The sequence below is a fragment of the Cupressus sempervirens genome, chromosome 7, assembly GCF_028749045.1.
Source record: "Cupressus sempervirens isolate cs-2001-9-10 chromosome 7, ASM2874904v1, whole genome shotgun sequence".
NCBI classification, from domain to species: domain Eukaryota; kingdom Viridiplantae; phylum Streptophyta; class Pinopsida; order Cupressales; family Cupressaceae; genus Cupressus; species Cupressus sempervirens.
Window position 1 is genome coordinate 181,530,251 of NC_143124.1, and position 20,000 is coordinate 181,550,250.

The window sequence follows — 20,000 nt, forward strand, 5'->3', positions numbered from 1 at the left end:
ATTATCTTATTTTAATTAATTGAGAAAGCCTCAAGGCTAACTCAAGGAATTATTATGAAGATATGGTATAAAGGAAAGATGTTTTCCTTGATTGTAATATGTGATCAAGTGTGTGATGTGTGTATCTATTGTTACAAGAAGTGCAAAGTACAAAAAACAATAGAGTGCTTACTAAATGCTTGTAAGAAATCCAAGGGATTATTGGATGCAAGATTCAAGATCTAGTTACAAGATCTGAAGGAACAGAGGTTCGATTGATAGGACAAAGATACAAGAAGAAAGTACATTTTAGTTCTATTATTTTGCAAGGAATAATATTGAGATCATTTGGACAATGGGTTCATTGGTCTTGTCCTTGAAGCTATTTGGGCAATGGGTCTAGTTGTCTCCCACAACTCCTAATAGGGTTGGAATCTCTTAACAGGGATTCAAAGTCTCCTAACAAGGACTCATATGTACTGAATGTTTTAACATACTCCTAACAGGGTCTATCCTCTAACAAGGAATATTTATATTAGTACATCATCTTGTGGGTACCACCCCCACCAAGGTTTTCCCTTTGATCAAGGGTTTCCCTAGTTAAAATATCTGGTGTTATTGTGTATGAGTATCTTGTTGTGGTTTCGGTTTACATTACTTATATGGTTAAGATTGTTTAAGATTGTTAATTATGATATTAGTTGGATAACTGATTCACCCCCCTCTTAGTTATATCAGTGGACTATATATTCTAACAGAAAGATACTATAATTTTTAATTAACCTTTTTTATCGAAGCTTACTAACTACTATGCAATATATATCAAAATATAAAGAATCTCAAAGATATCAACTCTTTTTTCATAAAGCTACACTTATTTAGGTTAATGAGCAATTGTTCACTTCTTAGTTGTACAAGATAACCCTCCCTCATTTTCTTTAAGAAATAATGTCATCGAAATGTACATCACTTGCCTTTAAAAAAAGGTCTTAATATGATTACATAATCACATGCCCACTTTTATACTAAGTTTGAGGTCCTCTTTAATATTGATCCACATCATTCAATCCCACTTTTATTAATCCACTCGTATCCAAACTTAACCCTTTTTACACCCACATTTGTGGTGTGTGAGAGTGATCTCTTAGCATTGATCCTAAAATTTAGAAATTTAGAACTTTTGTAATTTAAAATGATTCACTACCCGTTTTTCCCTCATTGCTAGTAGGGCTTGGTTCATATTTGTGTTATGATTCACATCTACTAATATTTGTCTTCGCGCTATATTTTTCAGAAGAATACGCCTCTATAGATATCTGTGATGAATATGAAAATGATGACCATACCATATTACATATTGTGGATTAGTTAACTGCAAAATTAGCATACGACATATTTTATTTTCAATTAATTTGTAGATAGGTACCGTCAAAGTGCGCCTTCTGGACGGTGCACGGGGCTTTCGCTTTCGCATTTTTAAATAAAAAGATGGATCTTTCCTTTTTCTGTCCAAGGGTTTATCAGGCGAATGTACAATTGATAGTTCTTGTCATTTCTAATCTCGCACAGCTCTCTTCCCCTTGCTCGGCCAGAACCATGGAATTACATTCCTCATTGTCACTACAAAATTTACCTGTAGCGTTTACAATCATGAGAGGGGCCTTGAATTTCGATAATGGATTCCAGTTTCTTCACTACTTCCCTCATGGTGGGTCTCTCAGCGCCTAATTTCTTTAGGCAGCTCAAGCCCAAACCGAAGAACTCCCCAAGCCCTGTAGGTTGCCATGTCTTAGTGCAGGATCCATTAGCTCCTCTCGCAAGCATGCTATACCTCCACTTTCCAAGGCTTCTTCCAACAGTCGAACTATGTGTTTCCTTCCTTCAATGGGAGGACGTGCTGTAATCAGCTCCAGCAAAACAATACCAAAACTATACACATCGCTTTTCTCACTGAGCTGCTGGGTCATGTAGTATTCTGGATCCAAGTAACCCTGCACGACATACAATAACACCATGTGTAAGTGACAGTTTTCAAATTGGGCTTGTTTTGTTTTCTTTCATAGCTTTATTGGCAATATTGGTCATTTGTTGATGTTAGTATTCAAGATGATCAAAGATGGATTGTATTTTCATCCGATTGTAATCACATGCCATGTAAAGGAGGCTTTTATTGTTGAGCTTTTTAATTTATAACCTCCTTTGTATATTAAGCTGATCAACTCTATTCATGTGAGGAATCTGTCGCATTCCATTTTTTTTCCTTGTTTCTTTACCGATTGATTAATGGTTAATTTATAATTTGAAGGCATACATACCAGTGTTCCTTTAATTTGACTTGAGATTGGGCTTTTGTCTCCAGCATCCACACCATCGGAAACCAACTTGGACAGACCAAAATCTGCAACCTTGGCATTCAGATTTTCATCCAGCAATATGTTACTAGACTTGACATCTCTGTGTATAATTGGTGGATTGGCAAGCTCATGCAAATAGCTCAATCCTTTGGCAGAATCTAAAGCTATTTGTAGCCTTATTGACCATTCCAGTTTGAACTCACCTGACATTGAACGAATAGACTTTAATAACGTCTTCAAAATATTTAGATTAGCAACACATTTAAATTTATTTTCTTGTAGAACAGTTTCTCATACAATTAATTTTTGATCTAGAATCGTTTCAACTCACAAAATATAATTGTGCAAATAGAAAAGCGACGCACGAATGGTGACTTTTTTCTTTTGTGGCATGTTGTCAGCTGTTTTAAAAAATCCTTATGTGGGGTGGTGGTTTGTTTTATTGTTTTGCCTTTGATGTTCCTTGCTGATCTTGGTTGATGTTGGTTGTTTTTCCTTCTTTGTTAGGAGCTTTAACCCTCTCGATTCATAACTCTAATCAAAAGCATTTACCAAAAAAAGATTATTATGATAATATGCTGAGTCAATATGATCCTTGTATCAAAACCTAATATAATCATGCTCTGATAATCAAGCACAGGCTCACAAGAATCGTCCACTTGTATAGCAGGTCAGCATGTCATCCTGCTTATTGACTTGTGTGGTACAAAGCCTTTCTTATAGAAAATCAGACGGTGTTACAAGTCTGAGCATGTGGATGTGAAATGCGGTTTAGCTCAGTTTAGTTGCAGTCAATCCACAAAAGGTTAGTTCATTACAACAAGAGTTAACTGACAGCTATTTTAATTGATTACAAAGTTGAAACTTGAAAACAAACTTACGGCATGGAAAATGAAGGGCTGCATTTTTTCTATATATTTTCTTATGGAGTGTGTTTGAAATGATTGTGTAACTGCTGCCAATAGGATTATATAAATAACTCCTTGTGGTACAGCATGAGAGCAGTTCTATAGATTTCTGATTTTCTTTAAGAATGTCGATTCAGTCAAGCTTTATATAGTCAAATTTAAGGGTAAAATACATAGCTTTATTCTTCTGCTGCAACTCCATGAGATGCCACGTTGCAAGACTGATATGTACTTTCAATTTTTGTAGACGCCTTTCATAGTCATACTATATAATGTAACTGCTGAACCTACTCTTGGCAGGAAAAGTTTTGCAATAGCAGATTAATTAGGGGGCTCCATCTTTCATCAGTTTATTTCCTTTTTTAGCTGTTCAGTGTTTTTCTTTTTCAGGTAGCTGTCAGTTATGACAGTCCTATTGTGGGTTGCTTTCTCCTTTTAGGGGAGTTATTGGTTCTTTAGGTAGGGAGAGTTCTAAAGGCAAAATAAGGTGTTTTCTTGGCAGTGGATGCTACAGAATATGGTGGTCTTGACATCAATGAATTCTCTTTTGTGTGGCTACTGTTCTAGAATAGTTTTCCTTATGTATTCTGAAGATAATGATGACGGATTCTTTTTCTATAAGTAGTTTTGATTTGAATGTTTAGTTTTTAGCAGCTAAGTGTTCTATGAGATTCTTACACAGGAGCTGACCAGAGTTTTAGATGTTTGCAGAAGACAGAGGTCTAATGTGCATTAATTTTGGACCTTGGTATCAATCCAGTTAACAATGGCCCATAGGGGAGTCTGTGTGAATAGGGGGGAAGGGGCAGTAGAAATGCAAGCCTTGAAGGAATGTTGTGAATGCTTTAGACCCTATGGAGAGGTTTATTAAAGCCTTAAAAAGACAGTTCTAAGTTGAAAGTTGAAATTTCTGATTTTGAAGGTGAGCCCCTGATACATTTCTAGACTGGCTCCAAGTATTTGAGAAATACTTTAAAACGGAGGATGATGATGATGACGATACAAAAAGAGTGAAAATTGGCACATCCAAGTTGAAATGGCATGCAGCCTTGTGATGGAAGAATCTGCAGATTTTGAGAAGGAAACGAGGAAAAGATAAGATTAGACTTTTCCCTAAGATGCTAAAACAATTGAGAGCTGCATTTTTGCACTTTGATTACCATCAAAAATTATTTATAGACTTTTGATATTTGAAACAACAAGGTCAGTCAGTACAGGCTTTATATTGAGCAGTTCATGTGGCTTCAAATTTGAATAAATATAGAAGAAAGTGAAGGGCAGACAGGTGCTAGGTATGTCAATGGACTAAAGTCTCAACTTCATGATGAGTTCACATTGTTGAAAGTACCTACAATGGAAGAAGCTTATGCAAATGAATTAAGGGTAGAAGAGAAACTAAACCAAAAGGGCAAATTTGTGAGTAAGAGAGGTGATAATTACTAGAGACAATGAAGAGGTGATAAGGGAGTTCCTCAAAGCCTACTAAAAGAGAAGACCCAGATGAATGTGTGAAGCCACATTTTTGGAAAATAGGAAGCTTCAAAAGTAGATGATGCAGACAATTACCATCAGGGAATCAAAAACCTTAAAGTGTTTTTTATGTGATGAAGTCCATAAGGCTACAAAATGTCCTCAAAACATTGAATGGTGATGATAGCCAATCGAGAAGAAAAGCCTTGGTCAAAAGAAGTTGAGACTGAATCTTGTGAGAACCTAATGCCAAAAAGATCCTTAATATCTAGGGACAAGGAACCTCGTGAAGTTGATTGGAAGAGGAGAAGTGTCTTCTGAACCAAATACAAATGTAAGGAGTATGTAAGGTGATCATCGATAGTGGGTCCACCAATAATTTTCTGTGTATAGAAATGGTTGACAAATTAATTTTCTTGTGTTCCAAAATCTAACCCTTATAAGATTTTTTGGTTAAAAAGGATCATATATGCTTGTAGATAAATCTTGTTTGATAGTATTCAAATTGGCCCTTGTGAAGATGAACTGATGATGATCGCATGCTGTTTGTTGTTGAGCAGGCTTTTGCAATATGATCAAAATATGATCCATCCAGGTGTAGAAATAATACTTATGAGGTGCAACATAAAGGAAAGACAACACTTCTAAAGCCATAATAAGTAACAAGTTGATCCCTTGATCTCTGCCCATACATGCACTATTGAACCATCATAACACCAAAAGATATACACATTCAGACTTGCTTTAATCTAACAATCACATGTAGATCAGGAAACCCAAAATGAATGACACAAGGAAAGAGAGGATTCGCTTATATACCATTCATAGGCCAAAAGAGATACAGTCATGCAAGAATGCAGATATCCACAATACACCAATGAGAGGCAAATAGTTTTTGCACTTTACATCAATTGCTGAAAGAGATAAGGTAGAATGTCATACAATTCAGAGGCAAAGGGGATTTACACTGAAGTTGCAGGGCAATATCAGAGAAAATAGAGAAGAGTTGACCAAAACAAAATCTACAAAAATTGTCTTTATAGTTCAGGCATAACTGAGATGTCCTCTAATTGAAGTTACTCCACAACAACTGCCATTAAGTCTCTATAGAAAATCTGATCTGGGCACGGATTCAAATACCATGAAATTTGATATTTTGTGAAAGTAGGACCCTGATAGAAATGACGCCATTAAGCCATTCTGACCAAGTAGATGGATAAACTGGGGTGGTGGAGTGTTCTCCTTCATTTACCAAGAACAGCATTCACTCGGGAGTGGTTGGAATCGATCATGAAGATCGGATTGTGTAAGAAAACTTGATTCCCCTTGCTTCTGGCTCATTAGTCAGTGAAGTCAAAAAGTTAGCCGAATCCTGGCATCAAGATGAGCCACGTGGACTAATGATTTAATTTCATTTTGCCACCCCGCAAAGTCTCCACGCGGTTGACCACATCTTCTTAACTAACTGTGCCACCTTGCAACTCTGACCGTGACAGTCTCCCAATTGTCAGCCCTCACTACCAACGCCCTAGCCATAATGTATCTCCCCAGGCCCGCAAGGATATGTGTCCTTCAAGCACTTCCCCGTAATGTTTAATTTCCTCACATCTCCAGAATGCGGGAAAGCGCCGATCGTTGATCTCCATGAGATCAACGATCTTGAAGATCTTATCATACTGTGCTTGCCCCCCTTAAAGTTTCTGGGCCCACGAACCACTTAGCATCTGACTCAGCCTGACCTGGCTCATCTGGCATCACCCTGCGACATACGAAATCAACTTGACCCCACAAAGACACGTGGCAGCGGGGCGCTTGCCCGCATTCCTTAACATCCCTGCATCTTCATATTGCGAGCATGCGCCAGCCATTGATCTCGGGAGATCTGACGGTGCTCATATTACGTGTCCTCTGAACCTACGTGAATATCCTCTGTGACATCACTATGACGTGTCGCCAGGGCGCTTGCCCGCATTGTCAGAAAGTCTAACAAAAGACAAAATATTGGAAAGCGGGAGCCAATCAAACTGCCAGCTCACCTCTGCCACCTTGCTGTCCTTTTGGGGTCCACACAAAATGTTTGTCTCACCTGCCACGCGTCGCAAAGGGGCTTCCCCACATTATGTAAAGGTAGTTCATCTTGAGAATGCGGGAAAGTGCCCACCGTAGATCACCAAAGATCTGACGGTGCGGAAAGTTGCGGGTAAGCAGAAACAAAACAGGAAAGAAAAGAAATACCATAAAGTTTTAAATGTTTTATTTTTCGATATTTCCATGCCATTTAAATAATATAAAAGTGGGGAGAGACCGTTGGGTTGGCCTGCATTCAAAATTCAAATTTTTGGCGGGAGGCAAAAATAGGTAACAACACCTTCATATTATTCTTGATACACTTGAAGGGAGAGGCTGTTTGTAAATCTTGAGAAAAGGGAAGTTTTAACTAGCAAATTGCTTTTCCTTGGAAATGTGATTTTTGTGGGAGTATGCATGGATCATGAAAAGGTTAATGCTATACTTGAATGGCCTGTCCCTCAAAGTTTTAGAAAAATAAGGAGTGTCATGGGTTTGTTAACTTCTATAAGTGGTTTATTAGAAATTTTAATGGAATATGTGCTCCCTTGACCAATTGTATTCAATGAAAGTCTTTTTCTTGGGAATAAGAAGCTGATATTTTTTTTTTTTAAACAGCTTAACAAAAAGGTGACTGAAGCCCCTATATTTGTTTTACCAGACTTTGAGATTTTTTGTTTTTTAACCATGGAATATGATGATTTAGAAGTAGTCATGAGAGGAGGGTAGAGTTTAGGCCTATTGACAACTTCAGTAAGAAACTAAATGATGTCAAGAAGAGATATGTTACTTATGATAAAGAATTGTATGCTATTATTCAACCATTAAAACAAGCACTACTTATTACATCAATTATCCTTTTGTTGACAGACGATCGATCATTGAAATATATCAACTCCCAACACAAGTTATCCCCCAAACATGCCAAATGGGTCTCCTTTTTACAGGATTATACTTTTCTTTCTGCAACATTGGAGTGGCAAAATGAGTGTAGTGGCTGATACTTTAAGTAGTGTAACATTTGAGCAGCAAAATTAATGTAGTGGCTGATACTTCAAGTATAAGATGCCACCTATTCATCCCAAGGACCAATTAGATTGTTGGGTTTGAGGAAATAAAATGAGAATATGCAAGTGATCCATATTTTAGCAGAGTTATTGCTACCCTTGACTGATGCAAGTACTAAATTGTTGAAGTCTAATTATTGAAAAATGGAATTTTATTCAGGACTCTTAACTTTGTACTCCCTTTGAGACTACGAGGGAAAAACTAATTCGAGATATGATTCAAATGGGCTGGGAGGACACTTTGGGAGGGAAAAAACTTATAGCTTGTTAAGTGAAATATTTATGGCCTCAACTAAGTTCTACATTTAGAGTTTTCCAAGATTCTAAAGGTGGGCAGAAAAATACAGGTTTATACAAATCCTTATCTGTTCCCGTGGGACTGTGGATTGACGTCTCCATGGATTTTGTGTTGGGATTACCTTGTACTTGGCAAGGAAATGATTCCATTTTCATTGTTATGGATTGGTTCTCAAAGATGACCCACTTCATTCCATGCATAAAGGACCCACTTCATTCCATGCATAAAGACTAGGGATGCGGTAAGGTTGCTGATTTCCATTTTAGAGAAATTGTCCGCCTACATAAGTTGCCCAAAACTATTGCTAGTGATCGGAATAACAGGTTTTTAAGTCATTTTTGGAGGACCTTGTGGAAAAGCTTGATATGGAACTGCGGTATAATTTAGTCTATCACCCTTAGATAGATGGACAGACTGAGGTGTTAAAAAGGAGTTCAGGTAATTTGCTTCAGTGCATGGTTGGTGAAAATTGAAGGCAATGGGATTTGATTTCGGTACAGATGGAGATTCCATTTAACTCCAGCATCAATAGGTCAACCGGTAAGTCTCTTTTCCAATCTGTTTTAAGACACAATCTGTAATGAGGTGGTTGATCTTATTGATCTTCCGAATGAGAGCGGAATCAATCAAGACTCAAAGGACTTTTCTAGACATATACAAGAAATACAGCAGCAACTGAGACAAACTACAATTGACCAATGAGCACTATAAAAGGGATACTGATTTGCATCGAAGGGAGAAATTACACGAGGGTGAACATGTCATATTGTCTTTGTGTAGGGAAATATTTCCTTAGGTAACGCATAACAAATTGAAACTGTGTGATCATGCAAAACACTATAGAAAATAAGGGAGACATCTATTTTATTGGATTTGCCTAAATATTTGGATATCAGTTCAGTTTATAATGTTGTAGATGGTTATCCTTACCATTCTGGTCCTGAACCAATTCCTGATGAAAATATGTCGAAAGAACTGACCATTGTATTGCCACAGAGAAAAAGAGAATAAATTGAAAGAATAGTGGATACTAAGGTTTCTGCCACAAGTTATATGAATAATAAATATATCTTCTAAAATGGGTGGGTTTACCTGATTCCAACTATAGATTAAAATATCTCCGATATCTAAACGATAAGACAAAATATCATGACAAGTTTTTGCTCTCAAAAATTATGTCATCACACCAATTTCTTTCAAATTATTGCCGAGAGATTGCAGGTTTATCGTTGATATATTGGCTACTTATTGCATCTTATGTCAGCCATGTTGCTGATCTGGTTGTGACTGTAATTGGAGCTTATTGAAGGCCATTCACATGAAAAAGAGGGACAAGTTAGCACAAAAATGCCTCAATGACTTTGTTTATGTACATATTGCATCCTTAAGTTGCTCATAAGAAAGGCAGCATTAAAACCAGTTGGTCCATTTGATTTGGATGACATAGATCCTAACTGTGATTGGACATCACAGGATCAGCTTTCATTGTTCATAGATGATAACATCTTTGATTTGGAGAGGCAGGCTATGGGGGATGGTGGATTCGCTCTTGGATTGGATAGCATTCAGGAGGATGATCATGAGGGCACTAAGAGTGAGGAGGATATAGATGATGAGTCACTGCCATTGTCAGCACCATCTATATCTAGGATGGAGGTTGAGTCAAGCCACAATGCACTACTAGGGCTAGATCCCTTCCCACTCCTGTAGGTTTTTCTAGAGGTACTAGGAAGGGGAAGAGGAAGATGTAGACTAGTTTACTATTTTATATTGTACTTGACATTTGTATTTGCTTATAGTTTTACAAAGACAATTTGCTATTTTTAGTTTGCTTCAGACTTTAGACTATGAGACTATGGCTGCTCAGCCATCAGCATTCCACACGAGGATGCGATTCTGTTACATATTTGCATTTCTACATATCTAGATTAGCTTGTTTGGTGTGTTTACTCATTTACTAACTCATTAGATGCATCCTTTTATAATTTTGCAAAACAAATAATACATTTCTAATTAAATGTAAACCATTCTTTAAGTTCCTGAGAAGTTTCGGACTTATCTCTGGTATATACCAATTTTTTTTTCCGGCTATATGTTGGTGATAATGATATTTTGAACTATGATTATAACAACCTTTGATAATTGACAAAGATCTCAAGAAATTTACAAAATTAGGCTCTTCTGAATCAGGAGGTTCGGAGTTTCTAAAGGCAGGGAAGATAATGTAATTACAGTATCATTCCTTAACTGAAAATGTTTGGTAGTGGTAGATTAATTAGGATGTTCCAACTTTCTTCAGTTTATATATTTTTTAGCTGTTCTGTGCTGTTTTTGGGCAACTGTCTGTTATGACAGTCCTATTTTTGGTCTCATTCTCCTTTTTGAGGGAAGTTTTTGGTTCTTTTTGAGAGGTAGAATTTCAATGGCGGAATAAAGCTTTTCTCTTAGTTGCTGATCGTGAAACAAATCCGATTCGGGCATGTGAATTGGATCCGTGGATTCAGGAATTTTATTTTTCCCAATTATATATACACACACGCACTAAAAAATGAGAGAACTATTCATAATTCTAAAGCTAAATCATTTCATAATATGAATCTATGATTCTAGTATGGATCTGTGAATCTTGTATACTTGATAATTGATTTATTTTCATGATTATAAAGAAAATCAACACATTCACATTGAATTACTGAATTACAAAATGAAATTATGATCCTTGAGGATCCTTGGGCTATTGCTTGGGTCCTCGAGGATCCAGGCAGGATCCTTGATTCTGCCTATGGATCCTCATTCTGTGGCTTGGATCCTTGAGGATCTGGGCAGGATCCAGGCCAAATATCCAAGCCACAGATCCTGACGGATCCACAGGCAGAATCAAGGATCCTGCTCGGATCCTCAAGGATCCAAGCATGAATCCTGATCCAGCCTGTCTTGGACGAATTCGGCAACCAAGTCTTTTCTTGGTAGTAGATGCTATAGATTTTGGTGCTGTTTAGTATCAATGAGTTCTCTTTGGTGTTGCTGCTTTTCCTTAGGAATTCTGATTAGAATGACCATGGACCCTTTTTCTAATTGCTGTTTCAATTAGAATGTTTAGTTGCTTGTTTAATTTTTAGCTGTTGAGTGTGCTACGAGATTCTTACACTGGAGCTGAGCAGCGTTTTAGTGATTTGTTGTAGAGGACAGAGGTCTAATTGACATCACATCACTACACATTGTTATTTTAGTAAAACACCCGATTTCTAATTGTAGAGATGAGAAGGAGATATTACCAATGAGATTTTGTCTTAGAGTTCCATTGGGGATATACTCGTATGCTAGCATCTGTTCTTCTTGCTCAGTGCAAAAATCAATCAGTCCCACCAAGTTTTTATGGTGAACACGGGATAAAAGCTCAATCTCATTCTTGAACTCTGTACCACTCTGTAATGACCTCTGCTGAGCCCTTTATGATTGCCACCATTTCACCTTCTGGCAACATTCCCTTATATACCTGTAGATAATGCAGGAATGATGAGGCTCAAATCTAGAAAAAGTTTTGAAAATCATGCATAACCAAACACTGCTTAACATCTTTTAAAATGCAAACCTATTTCAAATCATAGTTGAAACACTTGTTGAAGTCCCCCAAATATTAGAACTGCGTATCTACTACCTTTCCATATCCTCCTGAACCAATTCCATTACTTTCAGAGAAATTATTTGTTGCTGTCTTTATTTCAGAAAAAGAAAACCATCTGGCACCTTTTAGTATAGGGGTGTCTCCATCATGCATGCTTCTTGCTCCCCATGAGGCTGCAACAATTAAAATAAAAGTTGAATTTAAAACCAGTTGACCAAACACTTTGTACATTTACTTATAATCCCAAATAATTTTAGTTCTTAAATTTGAGAATGAAATTCAGTAAATTCTTTTTGGAAATTGGGTAGAAATGCTTAGGGTAGAGAAATATTCATTAGCAAGATCAAGAAAGATTATGTTAGATTTCTCAGTAGAATCATTGCAAAAAGGATATGTTCTAGTTCAAGAGAAGATGACATGGCAGCTAGATTCATACAAGAAGCCTATAAGATTTGTATGGAAAGAGAAAAGGTTAATTTGAGTAAGATTCTTGGAGTGCAGTTGGTTGAGAACCTTGAAAGAATAAAAAAGGTCAAGAATGTGGTCAGTTCAAATTCCAATCCTTAATTACACACATGTTTTTCTACTTGATTAAGAGGTTTTCATTCATGCCAGTATCTGAATAAATTAGAAGTGACAGATGTGCAATGGAAAATATATCAAAAATTCACAATAAGCGTCTTATTGAAAAGGTCAACAGCATCGCAGATCATATTATGAAGACAATTTGGAAAGAGTTAAGAGAAAGATTCACAATTCCACCCTTCATGGTAGAAAAGTTTTAAAATAACGTTTTTTTCATGGTAGATACTGATTACTCTTACATTGGAGCAGTAGAACCAAGAATGTTATATGTTGAGCCATTGGGTTATGAAGTCTCTGAGGCAGAAATTGAAGGATATGTTAAGACAATCCTTAAGTCAAACAAGGATGAAGAATTTGATAGATTTGGGACTTACAAAGAGTTGATACAACCAGTCAACCAAGCACAAATTGAGAAGACAACAAAGAAAAAGGTTGAAACAGTGATGAAGAAGACCATGCAGCAAGCAGGGATGATAGTAGAAGAGGTGAGTGCAGTAAGGCATATCATCACAGGTATGAGGCAGATAGGTCAGCAAGGGAACATCAATGTATATACCACGCTTGGCATCGACAAGACCATCTGAGGGAGTCACAATAACAGCATCATCTATAGTAGCACCTATAACACAATATGCAGCAGTGTCACAGGAGAAGACACCTATAACACCTTCCATTCTATTGTCTAAGTCACCCGAAGAAGAAGAGGAAGTGGAAGTGGTTGAAGTCAATAGAAAATCAGTTAAGTTGGTTGAAGTAAAAAAAGAATCCCTTGATTCTCGTAGAAAGAAAAGGATGAAAGCTATGGCAATAGGACCTGGAAAGAGACACAAGGAAATAATTCCAAATATACCTAAGAAGAAGATGTGAGTTTAGACAGATCCTAAGAAGCCAGTAGATAAGAAACCAAATGTTGCAAGCATAGGAAGAAAGGCATGGAAGCCTAAAATTGAGAAGCTAAACAAGACAATCATTGATGAAGGTAAATTTGTGCAGTTAAACAAGTTTTATCATCTCTACACTAGAATTGATAGATTGGAGCTTGAGAATGCCATTATTAGACACTTGATATTGTCTGATAAGAAATTTGAAGATGGTAAGAATGAGATACCTAAGGATCTCTATGAGAGACTAATGAATAGAAGAAAGAGGGTAGTTGATGAAGATAGAGGCATCGAAGAAAAATAGATTTAAAAACTATGCTAGATTAACAGTAACGAGCACTTAGCCAGGCTAATGAAGAGTCTTGAACCTTATCTTAGGAACAAGACAAGAACCATATTGATAATGGGAGGCAATTATTAGGAAGCCAGCGGAGAGATAGAAAAGACCATTATACAAATGATGCCAGATCTAAATAAGACATCAACACCACCATAGGTCACCAATGGAAATGACACGATATAGATTGACAACATGAAGGTGATTTTTGACACTTCAGAAGAACTTTTTAAGGATTTTGGCACAAATGTTGGTAATTAGACTAGCTACACTAGCTCTGAGGAACAAGATGAAGTAAAGAAAAGGTTAGAAGAAGAGAAAAGAAAAAGAGAAGAGGACAATAAAAAGAAGAAAAGAAGAAAAAAAGAGAAAAACAGAGGAAGAACATGAAAGAATAAAGGAGGACGAGAAAAAGAACAAGGAAGGAAGAAAGAAAAAGGAAGAAGATAACAGGAAAAAGGAAGAAGAAAAGAAAAAGAAGGAAGAGGAAGGACTAGGAATAGAAGAAAATGAAGGAAGAGGAAGAGAAGAAGAAGAAGGAAGAGGAAGAGAAAAATAGGAAGGAAGAGGAAGACAAGAAAAAGGAAGAAGAGAAGAAAAGAAAAGAAGAAGAGGAAAAGAAGAAAAAGGAGGAAGAGGAAATGAAGGCAAGTGTACCTAGTTCTTCTAGGACACCCCTCACACTTGCAGTACTAACAAGTTTTGATGAAGATAATCAAACTAAACTGATCTCATCACTAAGAAAGATCATTGACAAAAACAAGAAGGTGAAGAGCTTGCAAAGATCTCTGATGGAAGTCACAAAGAAACTTTGGAGCACCTTGAGCATAAAGTTGACAAAATTAGATCCGAAGGACTGAGAAAAAGTTGCAGTAGAAGATTTTGATTTGATGTTGAGTTTACGAATTTGTCTAACATTGCATCCATTCAAGCTTAGACAAAGCATGATGCACAGATGTTTGACATTGTCTGTCAGAACATCAGAATTGACCTTGGAGCTCTTGATACATCCATCAAGGAGCCAAGAAGATATGAGCAAGATCAATGGTTGGTGGGTGGCTCAGGAAGACCCCACCCATCAATGGCAACATCTTTCTCTTTAACTTCTTCTCTCTCCGCCTTGGGAGGTGAAATCACCACATCTAGACGGGGACATGACCACTTGGGATCTGTACCTGATGCAGGCCAACTCGAGGCAATAGGAGCAGCAGAAGGACACCATTATGGATTTTTTTTAAAGAATATACCTAAAAAATATGTTCACATTAAGAATGAATTAATACATACTATGAAACTTAACATGGTTTTGCTAATTAGTTTGGAGTCTATAACAATATGTTCTTAATAAAAAAAAAAGATCTGAAGTACGCTTGATAGACATTACACCAAAGGCTAAGGCTCCTCTCATTTATCTAATGTCAAAAGGATGTATATTCCATGGGAGGGGTTATTAGTAAAACCTACTTTTATTATATAAATCTTTAATTATGCTTTCAAATCAAACACCTATCGGCATATCCCGTGCACTTTCTTTTGGTGCAAGTGCTAGTTTTAGTTCTTCTGGGTTTCAATTCTCAAAATTGAGAATGAAATTCAGTAAATTCTTTTTGGAAATTGGGTAGAAATGCTTAGGGTTCAATCCAAAAGAATTTCAAAAAGTCCCCAGTGGAGATTATAAATCAATTTGGGATTGATTTCGGGAGTAACATTCTCAACTGAGGGGTGCTTAGTGAAGAAGATTAAGAAAATGGAAGACAATACTGTACCAAAGGGTTTGTGCATTTCAATGGCCTTCTCTGCTCTTTTCTTGTGCCTCCATGCATAAATTCCTATGACAACTGCAAAGATCAAAACAACTGCCCCAACAGCTGTTCCGGCAATTATTGCCAAACTTAGACATGTGCTATATCCTTCAGACCCTGCATTTGCAATCAATCAAGTAGGCAATCTGGTCACTCAACAGTTAATAGTCTCTTGTTATGGTCCACTATGAATAGGACCAATGAATTTACAACCCAGATTAAAATTCAATGGTTTGCTTACTGATTTGATATGGAGTTGCATTAAATAAAAGGGCTCCAAATTCGTCTGGACCTATATAAAATTGATTGCTTAGATTGAAACTAATCTGAATAACCTCTGACCAATTAAAGGACCTAGCATCCGCTGGGAAAAATTTCACTGGCACAATCAGAAACTTGGTGCTATCAAAATAGATGCAACACAGATAGATCTCTTCTAGACCAATGTCAGACCTTAGATCATCCTCCAAGTATTTGAATCTCTGTATATCTGTAAGATCTGAAAATGAGGGAGCCTTAAATATCAATTCATCCTCATATGGTTGTTGGCACTTGCGTGTCATGGGATTGGGCTTCAGTTCTGCAGAGCAGTTTTTGTCCCCACATTGTCTCATAACTGTTTCATAGCTTTTCTCTTGCTCCATGTTTTGACACGATTTAGAGCTTGAGAGACTAGATCCTGAGATACAAACTGGGTTTCCTGCAATCCTGTAAATTTTACATAGAGACAATCAGCATTGCAAAACTTTTTGTTTTCATCATTTTAAATCAAGTTGACCTTTTCTCATCTTCCAATTACAACAATGAAATGCGAGGATACTAATCAACATTCTACTCACCATAAAGATGTATTGCCCTGGACATCTGCTTGAGTTATACTGTTATTTCTAAGGTCTATCCATTGCACTCCATTAAAATCACTAATGTCAACTTTTACTGTCCCATTCAACTGGTTGTTTTTCATTTGTACTGTTTCAAGTGCTGGCAGGTCAAAGATTGTTGAAGAAATTTGTCCAGTTAAGCTGCAATTATCCATGACTCTGAAACAACCAGGAAAATTATTGGACCATTCATCTAGATTTTCTCTTCAAATTCAAATGTAATTGGATCTTTGAGTAACTTACATGGTGGTCAACCTTTTTGTGTTGGCTAGCCAAGAAGGATCTTTGGATGAATTGAAAGAATTGTTGTTCAAGTCTCTGGGAATTCAAATGAATTAGAGATTTTGCAATAGTAAAATAGCTTATTAATACATGTGAATTTGTATCACCCACTTACATTTATTCAAGTCCAGTTAGTGCAGATAAATCTGGTATGGCACCATTTATTTTATTATTTGATAGATTCCTAAAATCAAAACATAGCAATCAATTTTAATATCTTGATTATTTTCAATTATTAATAAATCTAGACAAGGCCAACCCTTTATTTTGTTTAAAAAATAAATTTAATGTAAGAACAAGAAGATTTCCACAATCCATATGACACTGAGCTTGTTGTTTCTGGATTTGATTGCGTAAAAGTTTTTGCATCAACATTTCAGATCACACTTTGTGACATCATGAGGAGGAACATGAAATATAGCATAAGAAGTGGATCACAGAGTGTGATCTGAAACATTGAAGCAATAACTTTTACGCAATCGAATCCAGAAACAACAAGCTCATATTTAATGTAGATGAGAGGAATTTAGTCAAAATCTGTTATATGAAAATATATAGTTTTTACAATACAAACAATTAAGAGATGTATAAAATAAATCTATTATGCATCACCTAAACCACATCAAAATTCAGTTGCAATCAGTGAAGAAGTAAAAGAGAAGTTGCTTACAGCTCTTGAAGGTTTACTAGGTTGCTGATGTTGGAGGGAATTGAATCTGTTATCTGGTTTCTGTCAAGCCTCCTGTTTCCCCACAATATTTTACCAAAAAACACAAATTAAACGACCATCCATAAATTTCATATCTGTGAATCAACTATTAAAACCATAAATAGGGCATAGCAAGAAAAAAAGAGTTATATTGTTTACCCACACGACCAGCAAATTACTCAGGAGTCCCGAAGTAGTGGGGATTTCTCCTTCAAAGTCATTATTGTCGAATAGTCTGTGGATGATGATGAGTAGTACTTAACACAGTCAATGTCTACATCACATATTGAAAATTAGCAGATATGAAGAAACAATACTATTCACTTACAGATGTTGCAGATTCATATTCTCACTGAATAGTTTAGGAGGAATTGTGCCCAAGAGATTGTTCTGATTGAAATGGCTACAAAAACCACAGACGTTTAATATTTCATTGCTATGACGTCCAAACTCATCAAATAAAATGGTGTATCTTATTACTTACAAGTGGTGTGCATTAACAGGTTTGTCTAATCCTCATTGAGCACCCTTGGAGACTGGAAGACTCCCAGTAAGTTGATTGTTCGCAATGTCAAGCCATTCAAGATAGGTCAGCTTACCTAGAGTTGCTGGAATTGGGCCTGTAAACTCATTTGAACTCAAAGCCCTGACAAAAACAAATATTTTCAGAAAATCTTTATATTTCTGTGTATATTTTCTAAATTCAATTGCCAAAATACTTCTTAATAAACACATGGAAAAGTTCACTAAATTTCTGACAAAATATTAAGATTTGTCAGGTTGCCCAAAGCACTTGGTATTTCTCCATAGAAATTGCACTCAATCACCTTCCTGTGGGTCGTAGAAGCTTACTAGTCATAAGAACGACATCACTGCAACTGAATCTTAGGGAGAACACACAGAGTATGATTTTGTGAATATACTTTGAACTTTGTAGCTGTTGTGCTGGGTTATAATGTTAAACTCACATAATTTTCAAGGAGAGCAAGTTTCCTATGCTGTTTGGAAGCCTTCTTTTCAGGTCTTTGTTGTAGGACAAATCCCTGAAATGTTCGTATAAAGAAAGGGTAAAAACCAATAGGAGTACAGAATCCTGTTATAATATCTACAGTTCTTATTTTTCAATTAAGTTTTTCTTGATTAAGCTGTCCTAACTATTTAAGAATTTTGATGTTTTAAATCATGTATAATAGTTTACATTAATATAACTATCAAACTCCCATGATAAATTATGTAGTGTGAGCTGAAACATTGAATTTTAAATTAATTCAAAAAATTATATAAAAGCTATAATAGACTGGGAATATCATTCATTCCATTTACTAGTATGTGGTGCTCACAAAGTTTCAAGTGCAGTGAGAGAACCAATTTCATTTGACAGAGATCCCTTCAGCCTGACACTTGATAATATTCTGCACGAAAACGAATACATTTATTATATAGCAAGTTGAAATATGATATACAGTTAGGGATCCAGGGAAACAAAAATATGATATACGGGTAGGTATGCTTCCCAGTTAGAAGAACTAATAATTTTACTGAGTTTTTATGTAAACAGATAAAAACAGTAATAAAGATTTTTCTTTATATCAATATGTAATGGGCCGAAGTCTAGATTGGTGATTATTATTTATTGAAATTAATTATTATTATGTGTTATGTTGGAGTAGACTCAAATCCAAGACCTCCCAAATGAGAGGCTCACAAGTTACCATTGTGTTGTAGGCTTTTGCCTAACAGTAATGTAAGATTTGTGCAAATCACCCCAAACCAGCGGGAGTCACAGGGATCTGTGCTACTATTCCAGTTCGTTGGCACCATATTTTCACATAGCAAGCTCAAGAGATTCAGGGCAGAAGCTGTATGTAAAACACAATAACCAAATTATAACCCCATGTCTTCATGGCTGCTTAACTCTAATTTCGGCTTAATTTTTAGTAGTGAAAGTGTTCTCTAACATATTTTAAATGACGAGAAAAGGATAAAACAGAATCTTCACCTAGTTTAAAGAGAAAATGATGAATTTTAAGAAAAACTGACCGTCCTTGCTGTTTGTGACGCCTGTAACTTCAAAGCAAATGGAGCCCATGCAAAGAAAAATCAAACTCAATCCACTAAAATGCTGGGTATCCATATCCTTTTTGAACTCGATGCATGTCAGAAATGGTCACAGTTCAAACACTATTACTAATTAAGACTGAAAAAACAGTGCACCCCGCAACTTCTGAGGCTTACAGTCGTAAAAATAAATGCCATGTAATCTCTAGTAAGTCTCAAAGATTAGTAATTGTAATCAAATCATTAAAAAATTCTGAACATGCGACTAAATCTTTTATTTAGCATTTTAAATAGAAATTATTATTATTATTATTTATTGTAAAATCTTGTATATATTATTTAAGTGGAATAGTTGGAAATTGAGTTTATGTCATCTTTAAAGAATGAGAAAGCTGTAAAAGTAGTCCATTTTGTTTATGTATACAAGTTTCTATATCCATCACAGATATGATAGAATTTTTTCAAACCGTTTGGATTTGCAATTCTTTATATAAGATTATGGCATTGCATTCAATATTGTACGTATGAAGAAAATTCACTTCCAGCAAACTAAAGAAATGGGTAGAGGAGTCTTTATAAGTTTAAAGAAATGCAGATTGTTTTCCTGTATTCGTGAAATATTTGAGTTTTAAATCGTTAGAATGCTGCTGTAGATGAATGACGTAACCACTACAGTGAGAACAGGGAGTATAGTAGG

General features: G+C 36.1%; 1 pseudogene; it reads right to left on the bottom strand.

Moving 5' to 3' along the window:
* Positions 1–1,226: 1,226 nt before the first annotated feature.
* LOC149546102 (leucine-rich repeat receptor protein kinase HPCA1-like) lies at positions 1,227–18,812 on the bottom strand (annotated as a pseudogene).
* Between the last annotated feature and the right edge of the window lie 1,188 nt (positions 18,813–20,000).